This window comes from Heloderma suspectum, chromosome 3 (genome assembly GCF_057233095.1).
Source record: "Heloderma suspectum isolate Gila_16-S chromosome 3, 16-S_ref, whole genome shotgun sequence".
NCBI lineage: Eukaryota > Metazoa > Chordata > Lepidosauria > Squamata > Helodermatidae > Heloderma > Heloderma suspectum.
In genome coordinates this window covers 32,448,053-32,462,388 of record NC_139460.1, presented here as the reverse complement: position 1 = coordinate 32,462,388, position 14,336 = coordinate 32,448,053, and the positions used below count along the sequence as shown (strand labels likewise).

At 44.7% G+C, this 14,336-nt stretch overlaps 1 long non-coding RNA gene across 1 annotated transcript in view; it reads right to left on the bottom strand.

Moving 5' to 3' along the window:
- Nucleotides 1–10,349, bottom strand: part of LOC146349503 (uncharacterized) — a 62,411-nt gene extending 52,062 nt beyond the window's left edge. Inside the window, exon 1 of the long non-coding RNA XR_014788995.1 lies at nt 9,955–10,349. This is a non-coding gene — a long non-coding RNA (uncharacterized LOC146349503). The remainder of the gene's footprint in view (nt 1–9,954) is intronic.
- Nucleotides 10,350–14,336: the final 3,987 nt, after the last annotated feature.

Below are 14,336 nucleotides of genomic sequence, written 5' to 3'. Positions count from 1 at the left end.
ATTTAACAACTGGCTTGGGGAGCAATCCTATGGCTGCTAGACAGGAGCCAGACGGCCATAGGATATCTGGTTTTCCAGGAACCGACCTTGGAGCCCACACTCAGAGGTCGGTTCCTGGAGAACTGACCTCCCCTCACTTCCACGCTGCCTCGGAGGCAGTGCAGAACAGCTCTGCGCTCGCAAGAGGATTGCAGAGTGGCCAAAAGGGGGTGTGTCGGGGTGTTCCGGGGCAGGGAGGGCGGAAATGCCTGTATGACACATCCAATGCGTCATACAGCAGCCTCCTCCCCTGCTCAGCCGTCCCATGGCTAGACAGCCGCAATTGGCTGTCTAGCCAAAAATGCAGGGCAGGAAAAGCGTGGAGGGAATGATCCCCTCAGTGCTTCTCCTGCCCTGCATTGGATAGGTGGTTGCCCCTGAGTTCGGAGGCGGCCACCTACCTGAATAGGATTGCGCCCTTAAACACCATTTTAAGAATAGACAAAGGTGCCTTGATAAGGCAGCCTGGCTGTAGCCAGCTATAAATACTTAAGACACTATACCATAAACCAAAACTGATAATAGTAATACCTTTCAAGAGAAATAGTTGTGTTTTTCAACCGTGTTGGGACAGAACACTTTATCCGGAATATTTTTGTGCCAGGGAACTAGCATAAAAGAAGGCAAATGATAACTGATAAAAATCTCAGGTTAGCTATTTTAAATAATAATCAGATATCAGTATCTAAAACAGATAAACTAAAGGTGCAAGTCCTATGCGTGTTTAGACAGAAAAAAGTCCTATAACTCCCAGCATTCCCCAGCCAGCATGGGAACTGAAGGCCTTTTTTCTGTCTTCACATGCAAAGGACTGCACCCTAAGAAATGAACTGGGGTGGGAGCCAACAGTGTAATATCTAGAGCTGATTTAAATGAATGGCTTTATCTCTTGCTGCAATTTATGTGGGTCACAAGTTTCTTTCCTCAAGTCAATGGATGATCACATTGGAAGCCACTATCTTTGCATATGAGATATGCGGACTACTAAATAGTGGCAGTACATTAAAACCTACAGATATGGCTGCAGGCATCTGATCATGTGGTTGGACTATGTAGAAATGTTTTGTTTGAATCATTTGTATAAAGTCCATAATAATGCCACTGGATAACATACATATATAGTTTTGTTACATCTAGTAACGTGTTCGTATCACTAATATTTTTCAATTTAAATTAGCAAAATCTCAACAAAACCTTAGCACCTGTTTGTCTGTGACTTGCACTATGGTCTTCTCTTGCGAATCTACACAATCGATAATTAAAATATAATTCTTTAATGAACTACTCGGTATGTGCATTCATTTCTGAGATAGTTTCATGTACTTTGTGAGTTAAGATGGTAAAACTGAACAAGGAGGGCAAATATTGCCATTGTCCTGGTATGGTTGTTACAGGGGTTGATTATTCATTACCCTGACTATATTCCTGCACTACAAAATTCAGCTTCTGCAACCTGAAAAGATGACAGAAATCTGCATTCATGTGTAAAATTATCTATTTAACTTGCGAAATGTAATTAAAATATAGAATCCCCCCTCAATAAGACTGATTTATGCTAGAAATGGGGTAATAGAAGAGAATGAATGCCAGGACAATCTCTGCTGTAACTAGAAAAGCTCCTGATGCAAAGTTTGTACTCTGATCTAAAACATCTTTATTTAAAAATTAATTTATTTCAAGAGGACCTACTTCCAAGGAAGTGTCTATACTACAGTATCAAAGTATTTAAAGCACAGAAAAAGGCTTCATAAAGTATATTTCAAGCGCAATCCTGTGCATGTTTACAGAGAAAAAAGTCCTACAACTCCCACCATTTCCGCTGGGAGTTGTAGGACTTTTTTCTCTCTAAACATTCCTAGGATAGCACCTTTAATCCCTAAACCTGTCTCGACAGGCACAATGTTTCCTCTGTGGGAGTCTCTATACCTCCAGTTTATTGCATATTCATGACTGGCCACTCACTGAATTGTGCAGGTCCATTACATGATGTCGTCACTGTCCAGTCATTATCCCACCATTTCCGCCTACCTATCCCATGTTTCCCCTTCATGGATCACTGCCTTGTTGTGGCGAAGGGGCTTGCGTAACTCAGTGAAGCCATAAGCTATGCTGTGCAGGGCCACCCAAGACGGACAGGTCATGGCAGAGAGTTCTGACAAAATGTGGTCCACTGGAGAAGGAAATGGCAACCCACTCCAGTATTCTTGCCAAGAAAACCCCATGGAACGTATCACAAAGCTAAAAGATATGACGCTGGAAGATGAGCCCCTCAGGTCGGAAGGTGTCCAATATACTACTGGGGAAGAGCAGAGGGTATTTCCAAGTAGCGCCAGAAAGAGTGAAGCGGCTGAGCCAAAGCCAAAAGGACACTCAGCTGTGGATGTGTCTGGTGGTGAAAAGAAAATCCGATGCTGTAAAGACAATTGCGCTCATTTCACATGCCAGCAAGGTGATGCTCAAAATCCTACAAGCTAGGCTTCAGCAGTATGCGAACCGAGAACTACCGGAAGTACAAGCTGGGTTTCGAAGAGGCAGAGTAACTAGAGATCAAATCACCAACTTTCGCTGGATCATGGAGAAAGCAAGAGAATTCCAGAAAAACGTCTATTTCTGCTTCATTGACTACGCTAAAGCCTTTGATTGTGTGGATCACAACAAACTCTGGCAAATTCTGAAAGAGATGGGGGTACCAGACCACCTTACCTGTCTCCTGAGAAACCTGGAACAACCGATTGGTTCAAAATTGGGAAAGGAGTACGACAAGGCTGCATATTGTCGCCCTGCTTATTTAACTTATATGCAGAGTACATCATGAGAAACGCTGGGTTGGATGTATCACAGGTCGGAATTAAGATTTCCGGGAGAATTATCAACAACCTCAGATACGCAGACGATACCACCCTAATGGCAGAAAGCGAAGAGGATCTAAAGAGCCTCTTGCTGAGGGTGAAAGAGGAGAGTGCAAAAGCTGGTTTGAAACTCAACATTAAAAAAACGAAGATCATGGCATCTGGCCCCATCACTTCCTGGCATATGCCCATCACTTCCTGGCATATGGAAGGGGAAGAAATGGAAGCAGTGACAGATTTTATTTTCTTGGGCTCCAAGATCACCACAGACAGTGACTGTAGCCATGAAATTAAAAGGTGCTTGCTCCTTGGGAGGAAAGCTATGGCAAACCTAGACAGCATAGTAAGAAGCAGAGACATCACCTTGCCGACAAAGGTCCGTCTAATTAAAGCTATGGTTTTCCCAGTAGTAACGTATGGCTGTGAGAGCTGGACTATAAGGAAGGCTGAGCGCCGAAGAATCGATGCTTTCGAACTGTGGTGCTGGAGAAGATTCTTACGAGTCCCCTGGACTGCAAGGAGGTCCAATCAGTCCATCCTAAAGGAAATCAACCCTGAGTGCTCATTGGAAGGACAGATACTGAAGCTGAAGCTCCAGTATTTTGGCCACCTAATGCGAAGAGAAAACTCTCTGGAAAAGACCCTGATGCTGGGAAAGACTGAAGGCAAAAGGAGAAGGGGACGGCAGAGGATGAGATGGCTAGATAGCATCACCGATGCAATGAATACGGACTTGAGCACGCTCCGGGAGAGAGCGCAGGACAGGAAGGCCTGGCATGCTATGGTCCATGGGGTCACAAAGAGTCGGACATGACTGAACAACAACAACAAATCCCATGTTTTCCTCAAACAGGAAAAATGTGTTTTTCCAAATATGCGCAAATGGAGTACCATGACCTCCCCATGTATTTCTCCCCTAGCATGAATGATCTGCTATGTGTTGGTGGCTGTGGGCAGTTATATTGGGTGATGATGGGCTATGGGTCGTGTCGCCTTTCTGTGCCTGGGCCTCACCATTTTTGGCCTGCAGTGCTCTGAACAAGGTGACAGAGCGGCAAGTCGGCAGAGGGGTGTGCTGGCCTTCTGACCTGCCGGGATGCCCCCCCTGCTGTGCATTCCCAGTGAGTGAATGGCTGAGTAAACAGCAGGAAAAGAAAGGTTCCTCTTGTGCAAGCACTGAGTCATTACTGCCCCTAGAAGGACACCATTTTTCCTTGGCGTTTTCCTGGCAGACTGTATAGTGGGGTTGTTTGCCATTGCCTTCCCCAGTCCTAACTACCTTTTCCCCAGCAAGCTGGGTACTCATTTTACTGACCTCGGAAGGATGGAGGGCTGAGTCGACCTGAGTTGGCTACCTGAAAACCAGCTTCCGCTGGGATCGAACTCAGGTCGTGGGGAAGAGTTTTGGTTGCATTACTGCCGCCTACCACTCTGTGCCACACGAGGCTCTAAGTAAACAGCAGAGATTGTCAAAAACACTGAACGGGGAGGCGGGGGGGCAGGGAGGTCGGGGGGGGGGGTCTGTCTGCGTGTCAGTCCCCATCCACCAGTAATGTGCAAGGGGAGGGAAAGGGGCAGGAACCAGGGAGGAATTATTGCTACAGCCCAAGCACATATAATGCTTCTTCGCGAAAAGGTGGCGATGCCTCTGAGCGGCATCACCACCCCTGTGAGAAGGAAAGAAATGAAAAATAACGTGATGGGGACAGCCATCTAAAGAAAACGACCCAGTCCTGGGATGATATTGGATGGGGAAAGAACCAGCATTGATGTAGAATTCTCTGCCTGTGTGATGGGGCCCTGTGTCTCAGTGCCACATACACTGTCCACAGAAATCTTTGGGGCTTTCTTGCCCCACCATCCATGTAGTAGACACTAGGGGTCCATTCCTATGCATGTTTAGACATAAAAAAGCATGGCTGGGAGTTGTAGAACTTTTCCTGTCTAAACATGCATAGGATTGCACCCTTAATTAAGTGCTGTGGAAATCTGGATTAACAGGCTGACAAGGACATGTTCAGGATCTCCCAGTAGTTATTAGCTACCCAAATTCCTCTGTCATGCTGAAGTGCTACCTTAAACAATAAAATTACAATCCTATTCCTGTAAAGTTCTCACTTCTGAGTTAATTTCATTCAGCACAATTCAGTGAAACTTGCATTACAGTTCTGGGAGAGATGCTATCCAGAGCTTTTTCATTTGTGCACGTTAAGAACAGTAAAAGCACTTCAGCCTGCCCATTCATTTCTCTGGCAAAAGCATATCTTCCCTTTGAATCAAGTCCCCCAACCAGTATGATTTGAGTAATTTGTCAGCAGAAGAGCTCTGTGTGTGCTCTGGTGTGGAATTTCCACTGAAATCAATGGGGCTTATTTCCAAGGAAATGGGTATTTAGTTTAAATCATAAAACAAACACTCAAATGAGTTTGGATTAGTCTAGACATGTGTACTTACATAGCTCTCTTGGCTTTTAGAGGACACCAGTGATGTTGCCAGAATTTTATTTAACTGATTTGGAATACAAATGTGTCCTAAGACTCAGCTACATTACAGAGTGCAATCCCCTTCAAAAATTCTTCTGTGGCTCAGAGAAGATTGCAATCCAAGTTAATGTGCCTCTCTCCCTGGTTCGTAGAATGCTGCCAAGCAGCATCCCAGGTGCCAGGAAATCTGGGAAACATAGTTCTATAGCAGGGGTGGGAAACATCTTTCAGCCCAAGTACCAAATTCCTTTTTGGAGCAGCTTTCGTGGGCTGCATTCCTGTGATGGGTAAGGCAAAAGGCAAACGGGGTGGAACCAAAATACAAAAGATACCAGGATATTGCAGTTTGAAGCTCTTCCTGCCAGGAACTAAGCCTTAGGAGAGGCATTTCAACCTTTTAGAATGGAGAAAAACTGCACAAAAGCAAGAACCCACCAAACAATAGGTGTGTGTGTGTGGAAGGGGCATGACCATCTGAGGAACCTCAGAAGGCCAGATTTGGCCCTTGCACCTGAGATTCCCCACCACTGTTGTACAGTGTGCTTGTGTTCATATTATGGATGTCAACCACCCTGGAAACGTCATATCCCAGGGCTACTTGAGCCTTGGATTAAAATTAATTGTGTTGGCCACAGTATCTACAGCTACATTTGTTCATGATGAGCAAATGAGACATAGAATTTATGAAGTTTAAAACAGAAATATGGAATCATCCCCCCACTCCTGCTGATATTTGAGCCTTTCAAACAAGCACTCATAAATAATACTCTGTTGCAACAACTATGAGGACTAGAAATTTTCCGGAAACTAAACCTCGAGATTTTCATGGGATTGCATCGAATGGTAGAATTCTGATAGTGGTACAGCTTCAACTTGTTAGACAACTTGTTAGACAAAGAGACTCCATAACCGGTTGGCGCCTCAGTTATGTAGAAGCCCAAGTGGCGGGAAAAATGTAGGCGAAGGGAACCATACTGACGCGCTCATGACTAACGGCTTGGTAAGCTGGTGTACTGGCTGTTTTTTGGCTATTGGCTTGGTAAGCTGATGTGCTGACTGTTTCATTGGTTACTGGCGAGAACAATAGAAGTAATAAGGTATAAAAGGTTTTTGCACACGTGCTTCGGGGTCCAGACTGCTCTGCACCCGTTTTGCAAAACGATCAATAAAATAGTGTTGGATCCACTGCTGCCTGCCTGGCATCCTTTCTTTCTTTCAACCAGAAGCAAGAACTTTTTATCTAACAATTTGGTGCCGTGACTCAGATCCTGCTTCGGGGAGCATCCATGGCAAAGCACACCTGCCGCCACCCCCCTTCGCTCATGCACAAACAGGCAGAAGGCCTTGGCAGGATTTGGGATCATCAAGGCCGGGGGAGACATTAGGGACCGTTTAAGCTCTTGAAAGGCTTTTTCCATATCCCTGGTCCAAGCCCAATCAAGCGCCCCTTCTTTTGTCAAGGATTCATAGAGTGGCTTAGCCTTGCCACCATAGTCTGCAATCCATAAGCGACAGAATCCGGTGAGGCCCAAGAACGCCCGAAGTTCACGCGGGCAGCTCAGAGAGTGGTAGTTTTGAATGGCCTGTATTTGGCTATGATCAAGGCGCGCTGGCCTTTTGAAATTTTATAGCCTAAAAAGGTGACTTCAGCTTTTACGAGTTGCGCCTTTTTGCCAGAGACTTTGTACCCGCAGGTGGCCAGCAAATTGAGCAATTTGCAGGTATATCGTTCACAGTCTTGCGGGGTCTCGGCGGCGATCAACAGGTCGTCACAATACTGTAAGACCTGGCCTTTTTCGAGGCCCCCCTTCCAGGCGGCCAGGTTGGGACCCAAAAATCTCAGGAGCGCATGTGAGCCCCTGAGGCACTACTGTCCACATTAGCTGGGTCTTGTGGTGGGTGTCAGGATCTTCCCATTTAAAGGCAAACAGGGGCTGGGCCATTTCATGGAGGGGGAACCAGGGGGCTGGTGTCTGCGCAGGGCCAGTGGGCGCACCACTGGCCTGGTTCTGGGGACATTCGTTCTTCCAATGGCCGTGCTGTTTGCAGCAGGCACACTGGTTCCCGGCTAAACGGCAGCCCGTGTTTCTATTACTCTTGCTGTGCCCTGGTCCACTGCACAAGGGCCCCCCCATCCCCCACGGCCCCTTCCTCGGCATCCAGGATCTTCACCCCGGATGGCCATTGCAAGGAGCCTGGCCCCCTCGACTTTCTCTTTTTCTTCCCGCCTATCATAGACTTTCATAGCAATCTCAATATTTTTATTTTATTATTTTATTATTAAATTTATTAATCGCCCATCTGGCTGGTCACCCAGCCACTCTGGGCGATGTACAACACACAATAAAAACAGTTTAAAACAATAAAATTCTACAATAAAAACATTTTCTAAAATACCCTAACCCACCCCGAACGCCTGCCTGAACAACAGTGTTTTTAATGCACGACGGAGGCTCAATAAAGAGGGGGCATGACAGAGTTCCCTAGGGAGGTAGTTTCACAGAGTGGGGGCCACCACAGAAAAGGCCCTCTCCCTCATCCCCACCAGTCTAGCTGTCCTGGCTGATGGGACAGAGAGAAGGCCATCCGAGGCTGATCTTGTTAAGCGTCCTGTCTGGTGCTGCTGGAGGCGCTCCTTAAGATAGGCTGGGCGAGAACCATATAGGGTTTTAAAGGTCAAAACCAACACCTTGAATTTGGCCCGGAAAACAACTGGTAACCAGTGCAACTCCTTCAGCACTGGAGTGATGTGATCTCGCCGGCGGCTGCCTTTAATCAGGTGAGCCGCCGCATTCTGTACCAGCTGCAGTTTCCAAACCGTCTTCAAGGGTAACCCCACGTAGAGCGCATTACAGTAGTCTAAACGAGAGGAGACCAGGGCATGTACTACCGATGGGAGCAGATGGTCGGGAAGGAAGGGGCGCAGCTGCCGTATCAGATGGAGTTGATACAGCGCTGTCCGGCTCACAGCTGACACCTGAGCCTCCATGGACAGCTGGGAGTCCAAAATGACCCCCAGGCTGCGGACCTGGTCTTTCAAGGGTAGCCGTACCCCATTCAACACCAGGTCAACATTCCCCAGCCTCCTCTTGTCTCCCACCAAAAGTACCTCGGTCTTGTCAGGGTTCAGCTTCAGCCTATTCCTCCCCATCCAGCCACTCACCATCTCCAGACATTTGGACAGGGATTCTACAGCCAACCTTGGTGAAGATTTAAACGAGAGGTAGAGCTGCGTGTCATCCACATATTGTTGACACTGCACCCCAAACCTCCTGATGATAGCCCCCAGCGTTGAATATGCTCTTCAATGCCCTTTCCCATTACTCCTTCTACCTTTTGCAATTTTCTTCTAATGTCATCATATGACTGGCCGACAAATAGGGTCACCAGAACCCATCAATTGTCGGGGTTCTCAGGATCCAGATCAGTGTACTTCCGACACACCTCACACAACCTTTCATAGAATCCCGCTGGGGATTCTTCTTTTGTCTGCTTTATTTCATATAAGTTGACTGTCTTTCTAATACACTTCCTCATTCCCCTTACAAGCAAATTAGCATAGCTGGCGTGCTGCTTGCGCTCCGCATCAGTCCCATGTGACCACCCGGGGTTGGTGTCAGGGATGGCCTTGGCTCCGCTAATCTTATCTTCGTCCTTGCCCTGTGCTCAAGCCGTCTCAAAAACACATTCCCTTGCTTTTCTTTTTACTAGTCTACGCTCAGCTGCCAATAGGGTGCGCATGACAATCTGCATGTCTTGCCAAGCGGGCTTGTGAGTGTCAATGATAGTCTCAAAGACCCCAGCCATTTGGCCTGGATCTTCGGAGAATGTAGGATTAAGGGAACATACATATAGGCCGTGTGTCCCTGAGTCAAGGACTTCCCTTAAGGGAGCTTAGAGAGATGTTTCTGGCGCCGCCTCAGGGTCGTGGGGGGGGGGGTCTGATTCGTGGCTCTGGAGAGACTCCAACCGAGCCTTGGCAGCGGCCGCCTCCCTCTCTTCACATTCCTTTTTCTAAAAATCCTCCCAAAATTTTTTCTTGGCCTGAATCTCGGCCGGAGTTTTCTGGGACACATTTTGTGGGAGGCAGGGATATAAAGGGGGGCCCCTAAAAGATCCTCGGGCGCCGGGGGAATAACGGGGGCTGACGGGGGGCAGAGGCCGTCCGAAGCTGCAGCCTTCGGGGGACCTCTGCGGACAATCATCATTTTACACTGAGACATTTTACATTTCAATAACCGTGACGGCGAAGGTTTCCTTGTAATCACGGATTCCCAGGAATCAATATATGGAAGTTGGTCTAAATGGCCATCTCTGGTGACTACTTGGTAAACAGAAGAGACCAGCGAAGGGTCATAAGAGCCTCCCTCGGGCTATCCAATGCCAAACGTTGGCCACTCACGATTACAAAATTTCTCCAAAGTTTCTCTAGACATTTTGACACCATAATCACCCTTAAACTGTTTCCAGTGTTGAAGCATACACCCCAGAGGTGTGCCCTCAGAACATTTACTAGAGGCAGAACCCATGGCTCTCCTGGCCTCGGTTCCAATGTTAATTCCAAAAGAGAAACAAACTCTTACCTCATCTGAGGTGGCCGCGTCCGGCTCCTTCAAACCGTCACCTCTGAGCGGAGGACTATTTGTTCTGTGTCCAGAAAGGGACTTCCCCTCTAGGGTCCCCAGCACTGATCGACACACATCTGAGAAGCAGGGGAATGGCAGATCCTAATTCAGGCTTCCGGTGCGCACTTCATTCCTTGCTGTCGGAGGTCGTTTGGCCACAGGGGTCGACTAGAGGAAAAGTCCCAGCGGAGTCGCCATTTGTTGCACAAATTATGCTTAAGTTCCTTCCCTCTAGGAGGGGTATGCCAATATCCCCTTAGAGACACACAGAACTCTGAGATTCAGTCCAACACAGTTTTATTTGGCAGAAGACAAACAGCGCTGTTCGGGTGGATTCTCGCAGCTAACGCCACAAAGGAGAACCACACCCTAGATGTTTTTGGTATGAAACAGACCGTTCATATCTGATATGAAACAGACCGTTGCAGTTGGTGTCAACAAGGCAGTTGATAAGATTATCTTCCTCTGGGACTTTCCACTGTAGGAGGCTACCTCAGATGTCTGCCAATACTTTAAGATGGTGCCTCTTTGGTTCTATCAACATCACTAATGAGAAGTGGTGTATTGTAGTGCCTAAAAGACTGAGTGACGAATCAGGAAGTACCTGGTTCAAATTTTACCTCCATTATGATCTCACCTTAGGCAAGCAACACACACTCTGTCTCCTCCATGCAATATGGAGGATAAGTATGCTAACCTACTTTACAGGGTTGTCGTAAGAATTACAACTAGACAATGAATGTGAAGTGCTTTGAACACCTGAAAGCACTATACAAATGTTAATTCCTAATCACTATTATTGGCCAAAAGGTGCTTCTGAGACTCACCCAGCAACAGTGCACACAGTGCTGACAATTGCAATAGCTGCTCGTGTTTGGGGGGGGGGGAGAGTGGATTTTTGTCATGACAAAATAGCACCCCAATCCAACTGAGGCACAGGTGATGTGATGTACCTGCAAAAGTCATTAATGGGCAGAGCAACTTGTATCCTACACAACTGAGTAAAAACTGCACAGTTACTGCATTAAAATAATAATCTGAAAAGGCCCTTGTTACCTCTATGCCTGTCTCATCACTTGGGCTTTCTGTGTGCTTGGGAAAGAAATGTCCCTCACTACTTGTTTGCAAAGCGTTTAGTTCAATGGAGTACAAAACCGTAGGTGTGGCAGTTTGACAAGCCAGGACAATGATAGCTGTCACTTACTGAAATTTAAAGGCATTGTTACAGATTACCACCTGCAGTTTAGAAACTCTTTCCCGGGTTTAAAAATCATGTCACTCTTCTTTAAACGGCTGGGGACGGGGACGGGACTTGGCTATATTTTTCTTTCAGCTGTTTGCTTTCTGATTCTGAAGGGATTTTTGCCACATAGTCCCAACCTATGAAATCATCATACTGCCACCTGCTGTTTACCAGCGCTACCGGCTATGTTATAGCCAAAACATATTGCCGTAGTTCATGCAAGACTGCAATCCTAAACATATTACTAGGGAGCAAGCACCATTAAACACAGTGGAACTTATTACTAAGTAAGCAGACACAGGATTGTGTCATAAGATACAACATTAATCTGCTACATATAAACTGTAGCAGATTAATGATATTTTAACATCGCTGTTAACTTTGCTGTTGATGCTTTTAACATTGCTGTTGTTTTTATTGCTGGCTTTTATTGTTGTATTTATTGTTTTTATATTTTTATCACTTTTAATAGTTTAATTGTTTTACGTATTTTATTGCTGTTAGCCGCCTTGGGAGGGCTTCTGCCCTGAAAGGTGGACAAGAAATATTTTAAATAAATAAATATTTTCATTAGATATTGAGCTCCTACTTAGGTTGTTTTATTGTAGATGTTCCATAAGCACATCTGTTATAGACTAAGATTTATAATTAGTGAATTCCTTTATTTCTTTAGTGATTTTGATTTATTATGTATATTCTTCTTTTTGTTGCCTTTATTGTGTTAATCTTATTTCAAAATAAAATAAGATTTCAAGAGAAAATAAACTTGTAAATTAATCTCCTTTAGGACTGCAGTTAATTGACACTGGATATGCATTTGAATTAAGATGTAAAAGGTGCAATCCTATTGCATATTTATATAGAAAAAGTCCTACAACTCCCAGCATTCCCTAGCCAGCATAGGATTGCATTTTAACAGTGTAATGCTATTATTGTCTACTTGGTAGTAAGTCTTTTTGAATTCAATTCCATTTACTCGCAAGAACGTGTGTATAGGACTGCACCCTAAAAGTTTAAATTTACGCTTAATGTGTAGGCTGACCATATGTCCTTGAGACAAAAACGGGATACTGGGCTGACAAAAACGGGACGGGGTTTTTATTACAGCGGAGAGTTCCGCTGTAATAAAAGAATAGCTAACAGCCTGTTGAACCAAAATATGAGTCTGAAAAGCCCGAATCAAACTGAACGTAGGGCAGAAAGAATCTCTATGGGCGGAATGATGGTAGAAATAACAGTAAGACTGGCTCCCACACGCTGAATGGGGCTTCACGACCGCCTCTTGAATTCCCCGCCACTGCAGACAAGCGAGGGGGTGGCGTCTGATTGTCGCTAGCTCAAAAAGCCTGGCCCTGACTGGATAAAGTAAATGGAGCTTCCTCTTTCGTCACACTAGTAGTTTTACTGCACGCATTAATTAGCATAGAGCCTTATGATAAACATGTTCATTTTTTTACAAAAAATTAAAAATGGGACAAAATTGACATTTATATTAAAACGATGGGACGGTCAGGAAATATGAAAAAAAAACAGTACTGTCCCGTTTAAAACGGTATGTATGGTCAGCCTATTAATGTGCCAAGTAAGGTTCAATTTGCATTATAAACACAGGCCCACTTCCAGACATATCGTTTGTCCACAGTAGACAGGCATCATAAATGTCTCTCAAATTCTAGAGGGGTGGCCATGTTAATCTGTTGCAAGAAAAACAACAAAGAGTCCTATGGCGCATTAGAGACAGATTTGTTGTGGCATAAGCTTTTGTAGACTAATATAGTTGGGAAAGTGGAAGTCAAAAAGTTTAACTAAACAGTGCTAAACCTCTCTGGTAATTCACTTATTTTCTTAAGTTGTAACTTAGTGTTGGATAGCATCCTTTTGGATCCAGAACCTCTTTGTGAGTCGTATGTACATACGTGTATGTGTATGTATATATAGATACACACACTTCTCACATGGCTGTAGAGAGAGAAAAATGGTAAAATAATAGGACCAACAGGCCATGAAATACAAGATATACAGAAGGGCTGTGACATTTCTGTGGAAAACTGAAATGTATAGAAGATATGAACAGTGACCATTCATAACAACTGTAATTGGCAGCAACACAATCTTCCTAGCTTTTCTATGATCATTTAATATCTGTAGTGAGGGAGAAATCCCTGATCTCAGTTAAGTGCTCCAATATGCACAGAACCAAGGATAGTCCAAATGCCATGCTTACAATCAGAGCTTACTGCAGCCGTAGCTGACCAGGTGAAAGCCAACTGTTCTTGAGTACGGTTGCCAACTGTTTTATTCTTGCAAGGTTCCTGTGCCTATTAAAAATGTATGACAGACAGGAATAAAACTAGGGCAGCTGCATCCAGCATGCAAATACAATGGCAGGGTAAGTTATATCGGTTACTCCTCTGTTTCACATGCACTTTTGATAGGCAAAGGAACCTACAAGAACAAATGGTTTTATTTTCCTTGGCTTTGCACTGATACTCTTCGCTTCTTGACCTTGGACTGTTTAATGACTAACTCTAGCTGCTGCTTATCACTCAACTCAAGTAATTTACAACAATGAGGTAGAAGTGAAAGAGAGAATTAAAAGAAAAACTGGATGTACATTTTAGCCTTTAAATTTGCATAAAAAGGTGCTTTTTAGGTGTTCTGCGAAAACGCCAAGTCATGATCTTTGATATCTCACATTTGTAGAGTTTTTCCAAACCAAATACTTATTTTATTCTTTGCATTTGTAATTCTTCACACTTACGTGATTTTTAAAATATTGTTTATTGTAATTTTATGTTACATGTAAAGCTGCCTTGAAAGGATTTGTATTCTGAAAGTTGGGATATGAATAACTGAAATGGTAATAATAGTAATTGCACATTTGATTTTATAATGACTTCTATTCCACATTTACAACAGTTGCATAAACTGATGATTATGATGCAAATGACGTTTACAGTGTCTACTCAGCATGCATGTCTACTCAGAAATAAGTTCCAGTGAGTTCAATGGGGCTTATCCCAAATAGGTAGGTATAGAATTACAGCCTTAGGGTGCAATCTTATGGGGATAGGTGGCCACCTACGAACTCAGAGGT